Source organism: Oncorhynchus mykiss, chromosome 8 (assembly GCF_057628025.1).
Source record: "Oncorhynchus mykiss isolate SJ-2025 chromosome 8, ASM5762802v1, whole genome shotgun sequence".
Lineage (NCBI taxonomy): Eukaryota > Metazoa > Chordata > Actinopteri > Salmoniformes > Salmonidae > Oncorhynchus > Oncorhynchus mykiss.
In genome coordinates, this window is record NC_143029.1 from 54,154,389 (window position 1) to 54,166,770 (window position 12,382).

The 12,382-nt window shown below is 40.8% G+C and overlaps 5 non-coding genes across 5 annotated transcripts; all 5 read right to left on the reverse strand.

Annotated features, from left to right (window-relative positions):
- Positions 1 to 81: 81 nt before the first annotated feature.
- trnav-cac (transfer RNA valine (anticodon CAC)) lies at positions 82 to 154 on the reverse strand. Its single transcript has one exon. It is a non-coding gene; the product is annotated as a tRNA-Val (tRNA).
- A 3,145-nt stretch (positions 155 to 3,299) lies between these two features.
- trnav-cac (transfer RNA valine (anticodon CAC)) lies at positions 3,300 to 3,372 on the reverse strand. The gene has a single exon. It is a non-coding gene; the product is annotated as a tRNA-Val (tRNA).
- Positions 3,373 to 4,807: 1,435 nt separating this feature from the next.
- Positions 4,808 to 4,880, reverse strand: trnav-cac (transfer RNA valine (anticodon CAC)). The gene has a single exon. It is a non-coding gene; the product is annotated as a tRNA-Val (tRNA).
- Positions 4,881 to 6,315: 1,435 nt separating this feature from the next.
- On the reverse strand, positions 6,316 to 6,388 carry trnav-cac (transfer RNA valine (anticodon CAC)). Its single transcript has one exon. It is a non-coding gene; the product is annotated as a tRNA-Val (tRNA).
- Positions 6,389 to 7,823: 1,435 nt separating this feature from the next.
- On the reverse strand, positions 7,824 to 7,896 carry trnav-cac (transfer RNA valine (anticodon CAC)). Its single transcript has one exon. It is a non-coding gene; the product is annotated as a tRNA-Val (tRNA).
- Positions 7,897 to 12,382: the final 4,486 nt, after the last annotated feature.

Below are 12,382 nucleotides of genomic sequence, written 5' to 3' on the forward strand. Positions count from 1 at the left end.
ACAGCAAGGTTTAGACAAACCTCAACAGTTTCAAACCAAATGCTAGCCTTTTGGCATTGGGAAATATTGAATATTACAAAATGTTTCCGCCCGGATTCGAACCGGGGACCTTTCGCGTGTGAGGCAAACGTGATAACCACTACACTACGGAAACCGAACTTTTGGAAAACTAAGGGTGTGACTGACTTTCGCATGTGAGGCGAACGTGATAACCAATACACTACTGAAACTAATGTCTGAACAGCAAATACTGAGAAGTGCGAAGGACCAATTTGTTAAAATGTGTTTCCGCCCGGTCTCGAACCGGGGACCTTCCGCATGTTAGTCGAACGTGATAACCACTACACTACGGAAACCCAATGAGTGGCATACTAAGGGTGTGGCTGACTTTGGCTGGGTGGGACATTGATCGCTCTCAGAACCTATTGAAATCAGAAATTACTTAGTCAATTAATTAAACAATAAGGCTTGAGAAGCCGGGAATTATTGTGTGCAGCGGCTCTTGGAAGAGGCTTGGTGGTTCAAAACTTCTTCCATTTAAGAGTGATGGAAGCCACTGTGTTCTTGGGTACCTTCAATGCTGCAGAAATGACCAATCATTTGAATTTACCACAGGTGGACTCCAATCAAGTTGAAGAAACATCTCAAGGATGATCAATGGAAACAGGATGGACCTGAGCTCAATTTCCAGTCTCATAGCAAAGGGTCTGAAAACTTACGTAAATAAGGTATTTTTAAAATATTTAATGGGTATTATGGCTCTTTCTGTGGAACTCAATTTGGGATATTATGTGAGGTAGACATGAGAAGCCGGGAATTATCGTGTGCAGCCGGAACTTGGAAGAGGCTTGGTGGTTCCAAACTTCTTCTATTTAAGAGTGATGGAAGCCACTGTGTTCTTGGGTACCTTCAATGCTGCAGAAATGACCAATCATTTGAATTTACCACAGGTGGACTCCAATCAAGTTGAAGAAACATCTCAAGGATGATCAATGGAAACAGGATGGACCTGAGCTCAATTTCCAGTCTCATAGCAAAGGGTCTGAAAATGTATGTAAATAAGGTATTTTTAAAATATTTTTTTCATTAATAAAAACTATATGCTATCGCTTTGTCATTATGTGGTATTGTGTGTAGATAGATTTTATTTTATTTCATCCATTTTAGTATAAGGCTGTAACGTAACAAAATGTGGAAAAAAGTAAGGGGTCTGAAAACTTTCCGAATGCACTGTACCTATGCAGGCTAGCTTCTTTTCCTTTGCTAGCCAGCCAACTAAATCTATCACACAATCACATCAAGCAGCTGAAATGACAGAAAACGATCTACATTTTTGTTTGTTTTACCTTGGATTATATTGCCATTTCTTTGGATATATCCATTACAATGACCCTGATAAATGAATTTGCCTGGCTCAGAGAAGCTGTCAGTCTGGTCACATTCATACAGATCGCATGGTGGAGGTCCCCAAAAAAACGGCAACATTGATCCACTGGTCGGAGAGGTAGACAGCAAGGTTTAGACAAACCTCAACTGTTTCAAACCAAATGCTAGCCTCTGGGCATTGGGAAATATTGAATATTACAAAATGTTTCCACCCGGTTTCGAACCGGGGACCTTTCGCGTGTGAGGCGAACGTGATAACCACTACACTACGGAAACCGAAAGATTGGGAAACTAAGGGTGTGACTGACTTTCGCGTGTGAGGCGAACGTGATAACCAATACACTACTGAAACTAAAGTCTGAATAGCAAATACTGAGAAGTGCGAAGGACCAATCTGTTAAAATGTGTTTCCGCCCGGTCTCAAACCGGGGACCTTTCGCGTGTGAGGCGAACGTGATAACCACTACACTACGGAAACCGAATGATTGGAAAACTAAGGGTGTGACTGACTTTGGCTGGGTGGGACATTTATCGCTCTCAGAACCTAATGAAATCAGAAATTACTTAGTCAATTAATTAAACAATAAGGCTTGAGAAGCCGGGAATTATTGTGTGCAGCGGCTCTTGGAAGAGGCTTGGTGGTTCAAAACTTCTTCCATTTAAGAGTGATGGAAGCCACTGTGTTCTTGGGTACCTTCAATGCTGCAGAAATGACCAATCATTTGAATTTACCACAGGTGGACTCCAATCAAGTTGAAGAAACATCTCAAGGATGATCAATGGAAACAGGATGGACCTGAGCTCAATTTCCAGCCTCATAGCAAAGGGTCTGAAAACTTACGTAAATAAGGTATTTTTAAAATATTTAATGGGTATTATGGCTCTTTCTGTGGAACTCAATTTGGGATATTATGTGAGGTAGACATGAGAAGCCGGGAATTATCGTGTGCAGCCGGAACTTGGAAGAGGCTTGGTGGTTCCAAACTTCTTCTATTTAAGAGTGATGGAAGCCACTGTGTTCTTGGGTACCTTCAATGCTGCAGAAATGACCAATCATTTGAATTTACCACAGGTGGACTCCAATCAAGTTGAAGAAACATCTCAAGGATGATCAATGGAAACAGGATGGACCTGAGCTCAATTTCCAGTCTCATAGCAAAGGGTCTGAAAATGTATGTAAATAAGGTATTTTTAAAATATTTTTTTCATTAATAAAAACTATATGCTATCGCTTTGTCATTATGTGGTATTGTGTGTAGATAGATTTTATTTTATTTCATCCATTTTAGTATAAGGCTGTAACGTAACAAAATGTGGAAAAAAGTAAGGGGTCTGAAAACTTTCCGAATGCACTGTACCTATGCAGGCTAGCTTCTTTTCCTTTGCTAGCCAGCCAACTAAATCTATCACACAATCACATCAAGCAGCTGAAATGACAGAAAACGATCTACATTTTTGTTTGTTTTACCTTGGATTATATTGCCATTTCTTTGGATATATCCATTACAATGACCCTGATAAATGAATTTGCCTGGCTCAGAGAAGCTGTCAGTCTGGTCACATTCATACAGATCGCATGGTGGAGGTCCCCAAAAAAACGGCAACATTGATCCACTGGTCGGAGAGGTAGACAGCAAGGTTTAGACAAACCTCAACTGTTTCAAACCAAATGCTAGCCTCTGGGCATTGGGAAATATTGAATATTACAAAATGTTTCCACCCGGTTTCGAACCAGGGACCTTTCGCATGTGAGGCGAACGTGATAACCACTACACTACGGAAACCGAATGATTGGAAAACTAAGGGTGTGACTGACTTTCGCGTGTGAGGCGAACGTGATAACCAATACACTACTGAAACTAAATTCTGAATAGCAAATACTGAGAAGTGCGAAGGACCAATCTGTTAAAATGTGTTTCCGCCCGGTCTCGAACCGGGGACCTTTCGCGTGTGAGGCGAACGTGATAACCACTACACTACGGAAACCGAATGATTGGAAAACTAAGGGTGTGACTGACTTTGGCTGGGTGGGACATTTATCGCTCTCAGGACCTAATGAAATCAGAAATTACTTAGTCAATTAATTAAACAATAAGGCTTGAGAAGCCGGGAATTATTGTGTGCAGCGGCTCTTGGAAGAGGCTTGGTGGTTCAAAACTTCTTCCATTTAAGAGTGATGGAAGCCACTGTGTTCTTGGGTACCTTCAATGCTGCAGAAATGACCAATCATTTGAATTTACCACAGGTGGACTCCAATCAAGTTGAAGAAACATCTCAAGGATGATCAATGGAAACAGGATGGACCTGAGCTCAATTTCCAGCCTCATAGCAAAGGGTCTGAAAACTTACGTAAATAAGGTATTTTTAAAATATTTAATGGGTATTATGGCTCTTTCTGTGGAACTCAATTTTGGATATTATGTGAGGTAGACATGAGAAGCCGGGAATTATCGTGTGCAGCCGGAACTTGGAAGAGGCTTGGTGGTTCCAAACTTCTTCTATTTAAGAGTGATGGAAGCCACTGTGTTCTTGGGTACCTTCAATGCTGCAGAAATGACCAATCATTTGAATTTACCACAGGTGGACTCCAATCAAGTTGAAGAAACATCTCAAGGATGATCAATGGAAACAGGATGGACCTGAGCTCAATTTCCAGTCTCATAGCAAAGGGTCTGAAAATGTATGTAAATAAGGTATTTTTAAAATATTTTTTTCATTAATAAAAACTATATGCTATCGCTTTGTCATTATGTGGTATTGTGTGTAGATAGATTTTATTTTATTTCATCCATTTTAGTATAAGGCTGTAACGTAACAAAATGTGGAAAAAAGTAAGGGGTCTGAAAACTTTCCGAATGCACTGTACCTATGCAGGCTAGCTTCTTTTCCTTTGCTAGCCAGCCAACTAAATCTATCACACAATCACATCAAGCAGCTGAAATGACAGAAAACAATCTACATTTTTGTTTGTTTTACCTTGGATTATATTGCCATTTCTTTGGATATATCCATTACAATGACCCTGATAAATGAATTTGCCTGGCTCAGAGAAGCTGTCAGTCTGGTCACATTCATACAGATCGCATGGTGGAGGTCCCCAAAAAAACGGCAACATTGATCCACTGGTCGGAGAGGTAGACAGCAAGGTTTAGACAAACCTCAACTGTTTCAAACCAAATGCTAGCCTCTGGGCATTGGGAAATATTGAATATTACAAAATGTTTCCACCCGGTTTCGAACCGGGGACCTTTCGCGTGTGAGGCGAACGTGATAACCACTACACTACGGAAACCGAAAGATTGGGAAACTAAGGGTGTGACTGACTTTCGCGTGTGAGGCGAACGTGATAACCAATACACTACTGAAACTAAAGTCTGAATAGCAAATACTGAGAAGTGCGAAGGACCAATCTGTTAAAATGTGTTTCCGCCCGGTCTCGAACCGGGGACCTTTCGCGTGTGAGGCGAACGTGATAACCACTACACTACGGAAACCGAATGATTGGAAAACTAAGGGTGTGACTGACTTTGGCTGGGTGGGACATTTATCGCTCTCAGAACCTAATGAAATCAGAAATTACTTAGTCAATTAATTAAACAATAAGGCTTGAGAAGCCGGGAATTATTGTGTGCAGCGGCTCTTGGAAGAGGCTTGGTGGTTCAAAACTTCTTCCATTTAAGAGTGATGGAAGCCACTGTGTTCTTGGGTACCTTCAATGCTGCAGAAATGACCAATCATTTGAATTTACCACAGGTGGACTCCAATCAAGTTGAAGAAACATCTCAAGGATGATCAATGGAAACAGGATGGACCTGAGCTCAATTTCCAGCCTCATAGCAAAGGGTCTGAAAACTTACGTAAATAAGGTATTTTTAAAATATTTAATGGGTATTATGGCTCTTTCTGTGGAACTCAATTTGGGATATTATGTGAGGTAGACATGAGAAGCCGGGAATTATCGTGTGCAGCCGGAACTTGGAAGAGGCTTGGTGGTTCCAAACTTCTTCTATTTAAGAGTGATGGAAGCCACTGTGTTCTTGGGTACCTTCAATGCTGCAGAAATGACCAATCATTTGAATTTACCACAGGTGGACTCCAATCAAGTTGAAGAAACATCTCAAGGATGATCAATGGAAACAGGATGGACCTGAGCTCAATTTCCAGTCTCATAGCAAAGGGTCTGAAAATGTATGTAAATAAGGTATTTTTAAAATATTTTTTTCATTAATAAAAACTATATGCTATCGCTTTGTCATTATGTGGTATTGTGTGTAGATAGATTTTATTTTATTTCATCCATTTTAGTATAAGGCTGTAACGTAACAAAATGTGGAAAAAAGTAAGGGGTCTGAAAACTTTCCGAATGCACTGTACCTATGCAGGCTAGCTTCTTTTCCTTTGCTAGCCAGCCAACTAAATCTATCACACAATCACATCAAGCAGCTGAAATGACAGAAAACGATCTACATTTTTGTTTGTTTTACCTTGGATTATATTGCCATTTCTTTGGATATATCCATTACAATGACCCTGATAAATGAATTTGCCTGGCTCAGAGAAGCTGTCAGTCTGGTCACATTCATACAGATCGCATGGTGGAGGTCCCCAAAAAAACGGCAACATTGATCCACTGGTCGGAGAGGTAGACAGCAAGGTTTAGACAAACCTCAACTGTTTCAAACCAAATGCTAGCCTCTGGGCATTGGGAAATATTGAATATTACAAAATGTTTCCACCCGGTTTCGAACCAGGGACCTTTCGCATGTGAGGCGAACGTGATAACCACTACACTACGGAAACCGAATGATTGGAAAACTAAGGGTGTGACTGACTTTCGCGTGTGAGGCGAACGTGATAACCAATACACTACTGAAACTAAATTCTGAATAGCAAATACTGAGAAGTGCGAAGGACCAATCTGTTAAAATGTGTTTCCGCCCGGTCTCGAACCGGGGACCTTTCGCGTGTGAGGCGAACGTGATAACCACTACACTACGGAAACCGAATGATTGGAAAACTAAGGGTGTGACTGACTTTGGCTGGGTGGGACATTTATCGCTCTCAGGACCTAATGAAATCAGAAATTACTTAGTCAATTAATTAAACAATAAGGCTTGAGAAGCCGGGAATTATTGTGTGCAGCGGCTCTTGGAAGAGGCTTGGTGGTTCAAAACTTCTTCCATTTAAGAGTGATGGAAGCCACTGTGTTCTTGGGTACCTTCAATGCTGCAGAAATGACCAATCATTTGAATTTACCACAGGTGGACTCCAATCAAGTTGAAGAAACATCTCAAGGATGATCAATGGAAACAGGATGGACCTGAGCTCAATTTCCAGCCTCATAGCAAAGGGTCTGAAAACTTACGTAAATAAGGTATTTTTAAAATATTTAATGGGTATTATGGCTCTTTCTGTGGAACTCAATTTTGGATATTATGTGAGGTAGACATGAGAAGCCGGGAATTATCGTGTGCAGCCGGAACTTGGAAGAGGCTTGGTGGTTCCAAACTTCTTCTATTTAAGAGTGATGGAAGCCACTGTGTTCTTGGGTACCTTCAATGCTGCAGAAATGACCAATCATTTGAATTTACCACAGGTGGACTCCAATCAAGTTGAAGAAACATCTCAAGGATGATCAATGGAAACAGGATGGACCTGAGCTCAATTTCCAGTCTCATAGCAAAGGGTCTGAAAATGTATGTAAATAAGGTATTTTTAAAATATTTTTTTCATTAATAAAAACTATATGCTATCGCTTTGTCATTATGTGGTATTGTGTGTAGATAGATTTTATTTTATTTCATCCATTTTAGTATAAGGCTGTAACGTAACAAAATGTGGAAAAAAGTAAGGGGTCTGAAAACTTTCCGAATGCACTGTACCTATGCAGGCTAGCTTCTTTTCCTTTGCTAGCCAGCCAACTAAATCTATCACACAATCACATCAAGCAGCTGAAATGACAGAAAACAATCTACATTTTTGTTTGTTTTACCTTGGATTATATTGCCATTTCTTTGGATATATCCATTACAATGACCCTGATAAATGAATTTGCCTGGCTCAGAGAAGCTGTCAGTCTGGTCACATTCATACAGATCGCATGGTGGAGGTCCCCAAAAAAACGGCAACATTGATCCACTGGTCGGAGAGGTAGACAGCAAGGTTTAGACAAACCTCAACTGTTTCAAACCAAATGCTAGCCTCTGGGCATTGGGAAATATTGAATATTACAAAATGTTTCCACCCGGTTTCGAACCGGGGACCTTTCGCGTGTGAGGCGAACGTGATAACCACTACACTACGGAAACCGAATGATTGGAAAACTAAGGGTGTGACTGACTTTCGCGTGTGAGGCGAACGTGATAACCAATACACTACTGAAACTAAATTCTGAATAGCAAATACTGAGAAGTGTGAAGGACCAATCTGTTAAAATGCGTTTCCGCCCGGTCTCGAACCGGGGACCTTTCGCGTGTGAGGCGAACGTGATAACCACTACACTACGGAAACCCAATGAGTGGAATACTAAGGGTGTGGCTGACTTTGGCTGGGTGGGACATTGATCGCTCTCAGAACCTATTGAAATCAGAAATTACTTAGTCAATTAATTAAACAATAAGGCTTGAGAAGCCGGGAATTATTGTGTGCAGCGGCTCTTGGAAGAGGCTTGGTGGTTCAAAACTTCTTCCATTTAAGAGTGATGGAAGCCACTGTGTTCTTGGGTACCTTCAATGCTGCAGAAATGACCAATCATTTGAATTTACCACAGGTGGACTCCAATCAAGTTGAAGAAACATCTCAAGGATGATCAATGGAAACAGGATGGACCTGAGCTCAATTTCCAGCCTCATAGCAAAGGGTCTGAAAACGTATGTAAATAAGGTATTTTTAAAATATTTAATGGGTATTATGGCTCTTTCTGTGGAACTCAATTTGGGATATTATGTGAGGTAGACATGAGAAGCCGGGAATTATCGTGTGCAGCCGGAACTTGGAAGAGGCTTGGTGCTTCCAAACTTCTTCTATTTAAGAGTGATGGAAGCCACTGTGTTCTTGGGTACCTTCAATGCTGCAGAAATGACCAATCATTTGAATTTACCACAGGTGGACTCCAATCAAGTTGAAGAAACATCTCAAGGATGATCAATGGAAACAGGATGGACCTGAGCTCAATTTCCAGTCTCATAGCAAAGGGTCTGAAAATGTATGTAAATAAGGTATTTTTAAAATATTTTTTTCATTAATAAAAACTATATGCTATCGCTTTGTCATTATGTGGTATTGTGTGTAGATAGATTTTATTTTATTTCATCCATTTTAGTATAAGGCTGTAACGTAACAAAATGTGGAAAAAAGTAAGGGGTCTGAAAACTTTCCGAATGCACTGTACCTATGCAGGCTAGCTTCTTTTCCTTTGCTAGCCAGCCAACTAAATCTATCACACAATCACATCAAGCAGCTGAAATGACAGAAAACGATCTACATTTTTGTTTGTTTTACCTTGGATTATATTGCCATTTCTTTGGATATATCCATTACAATGACCCTGATAAATGAATTTGCCTGGCTCAGAGAAGCTGTCAGTCTGGTCACATTCATACAGATCGCATGGTGGAGGTCCCCAAAAAAACGGCAACATTGATCCACTGGTCGGAGAGGTAGACAGCAAGGTTTAGACAAACCTCAACTGTTTCAAACCAAATGCTAGCCTCTGGGCATTGGGAAATATTGAATATTACAAAATGTTTCCACCCGGTTTCGAACCGGGGACCTTTCGCGTGTGAGGCGAACGTGATAACCACTACACTACGGAAACCGAAAGATTGGGAAACTAAGGGTGTGACTGACTTTCGCGTGTGAGGCGAACGTGATAACCAATACACTACTGAAACTAAAGTCTGAATAGCAAATACTGAGAAGTGCGAAGGACCAATCTGTTAAGATGTGTTTCCGCCCGGTCTCGAACCGGGGACCTTTCGCGTGTGAGGCGAACGTGATAACCACTACAATACGGAAACCGAATGATTGGAAAACTAAGGGTGTGACTGACTTTGGCTGGGTGGGACATTTATCGCTCTCAGAACCTAATGAAATCAGAAATTACTTAGTCAATTAATTAAACAATAAGGCTTGAGAAGCCGGGAATTATTGTGTGCAGCGGCTCTTGGAAGAGGCTTGGTGGTTCAAAACTTCTTCCATTTAAGAGTGATGGAAGCCACTGTGTTCTTGGGTACCTTCAATGCTGCAGAAATGACCAATCATTTGAATTTACCACAGGTGGACTCCAATCAAGTTGAAGAAACATCTCAAGGATGATCAATGGAAACAGGATGGACCTGAGCTCAATTTCCAGTCTCATAGCAAAGGGTCTGAAAATGTACGTAAATAAGGTATTTTTAAAATATTTTTTTCATTAATAAAAACTATATGCTATCGCTTTGTCATTATGTGGTATTGTGTGTAGATAGATTTTATTTTATTTCATCCTTTTTAGTATAAGGCTGTAACGTAACAAAATGTGGAAAAAAGTAAGGGGTCTGAAAACTTTCCGAATGCACTGTACCTATGCAGGCTAGCTTCTTTTCCTTTGCTAGCCAGCCAACTAAATCTATCACACAATCACATCAAGCAGCTGAAATGACAGAAAACGATCTACATTTTTGTTTGTTTTACCTTGGATTATATTGCCATTTCTTTGGATATATCCATTACAATGACCCTGATAAATGAATTTGCCTGGCTCAGAGAAGCTGTCAGTCTGGTCACATTCATACAGATCGCATGGTGGAGGTCCCCAAAAAAACGGCAACATTGATCCACTGGTCGGAGAGGTAGACAGCAAGGTTTAGACAAACCTCAACTGTTTCAAACCAAATGCTAGCCTCTGGGCATTGGGAAATATTGAATATTACAAAATGTTTTCACCCGGTTTCGAACCGGGGACCTTTCGCATGTGAGGCAAACGTGATAACCACTACACTACGGAAACCGAAAGATTGGAAAACTAAGGGTGTGACTGACTTTCGCGAGTGAGGCGAACGTGATAACCAATACACTACTGAAACTAAATTCTGAATAGCAAATACTGAGAAGTGCGAAGGACCAATCTGTTAAAATGTGTTTCCGCCCGGTCTCGAACCGGGGACCTTTCGCGTGTGAGGCGAACATGATAACCACTACACTACGGAAACCCAATGAGTGGAATACTAAGGGTGTGGCTGACTTTGGCTGGGTGGGACATTGATCGCTCTCAGAACCTATTGAAATCAGAAATTACTTAGTCAATTAATTAAACAATAAGGCTTGAGAAGCCGGGAATTATTGTGTGCAGCGGCTCTTGGAAGAGGCTTGGTGGTTCAAAACTTCTTCCATTTAAGAGTGATGGAAGCCACTGTGTTCTTGGGTACCTTCAATGCTGCAGAAATGACCAATCATTTGAATTTACCACAGGTGGACTCCAATCAAGTTGAAGAAACATCTCAAGGATGATCAATGGAAACAGGATGGACCTGAGCTCAATTTCCAGCCTCATAGCAAAGGGTCTGAAAACGTATGTAAATAAGGTATTTTTAAAATATTTAATGGGTATTATGGCTCTTTCTGTGGAACTCAATTTGGGATATTATGTGAGGTAGACATGAGAAGCCGGGAATTATCGTGTGCAGCCGGAACTTGGAAGAGGCTTGGTGGTTCCAAACTTCTTCTATTTAAGAGTGATGGAAGCCACTGTGTTCTTGGGTACCTTCAATGCTGCAGAAATGACCAATCATTTGAATTTACCACAGGTGGACTCCAATCAAGTTGAAGAAACATCTCAAGGATGATCAATGGAAACAGGATGGACCTGAGCTCAATTTCCAGTCTCATAGCAAAGGGTCTGAAAATGTATGTAAATAAGGTATTTTTAAAATATTTTTTTCATTAATAAAAACTATATGCTATCGCTTTGTCATTATGTGGTATTGTGTGTAGATAGATTTTATTTTATTTCATCCATTTTAGTATAAGGCTGTAACGTAACAAAATGTGGAAAAAAGTAAGGGGTCTGAAAACTTTCCGAATGCACTGTACCTATGCAGGCTAGCTTCTTTTCCTTTGCTAGCCAGCCAACTAAATCTATCACACAATCACATCAAGCAGCTGAAATGACAGAAAACTATCTACATTTTTGTTTGTTTTACCTTGGATTATATTGCCATTTCTTTGGATATATCCATTACAATGACCCTGATAAATGAATTTGCCTGGCTCAGAGAAGCTGTCAGTCTGGTCACATTCATACAGATCGCATGGTGGAGGTCCCCAAAAAAACGGCAACATTGATCCACTGGTCGGAGAGGTAGACAGCAAGGTTTAGACAAACCTCAACTGTTTCAAACCAAATGCTAGCCTCTGGGCATTGGGAAATATTGAATATTACAAAATGTTTCCACCCGGTTTCGAACCGGGGACCTTTCGCGTGTGAGGGAAACGTGATAACCAATACACTACTGAAACTAAAGTCTGAATAGCAAATACTGAGAAGTGCGAAGGACCAATCTGTTAAGATGTGTTTCCGCCCGGTCTCGAACCGGGGACCTTTCGCGTGTGAGGCGAACGTGATAACCACTACAATACGGAAACCGAATGATTGGAAAACTAAGGGTGTGACTGACTTTGGCTGGGTGGGACATTTATCGCTCTCAGAGCCTAATGAAATCAGAAATTACTTAGTCAATTAATTAAACAATAAGGCTTGAGAAGCCGGGAATTATTGTGTGCAGCGGCTCTTGGAAGAGGCTTGGTGGTTCAAAACTTCTTCCATTTAAGAGTGATGGAAGCCACTGTGTTCTTGGGTACCTTCAATGCTGCAGAAATGACCAATCATTTGAATTTACCACAGGTGGACTCCAATCAAGTTGAAGAAACATCTCAAGGATGATCAATGGAAACAGGATGGACCTGAGCTCAATTTCCAGTCTCATAGCAAAGGGTCTGAAAATGTATGTAAATAAGG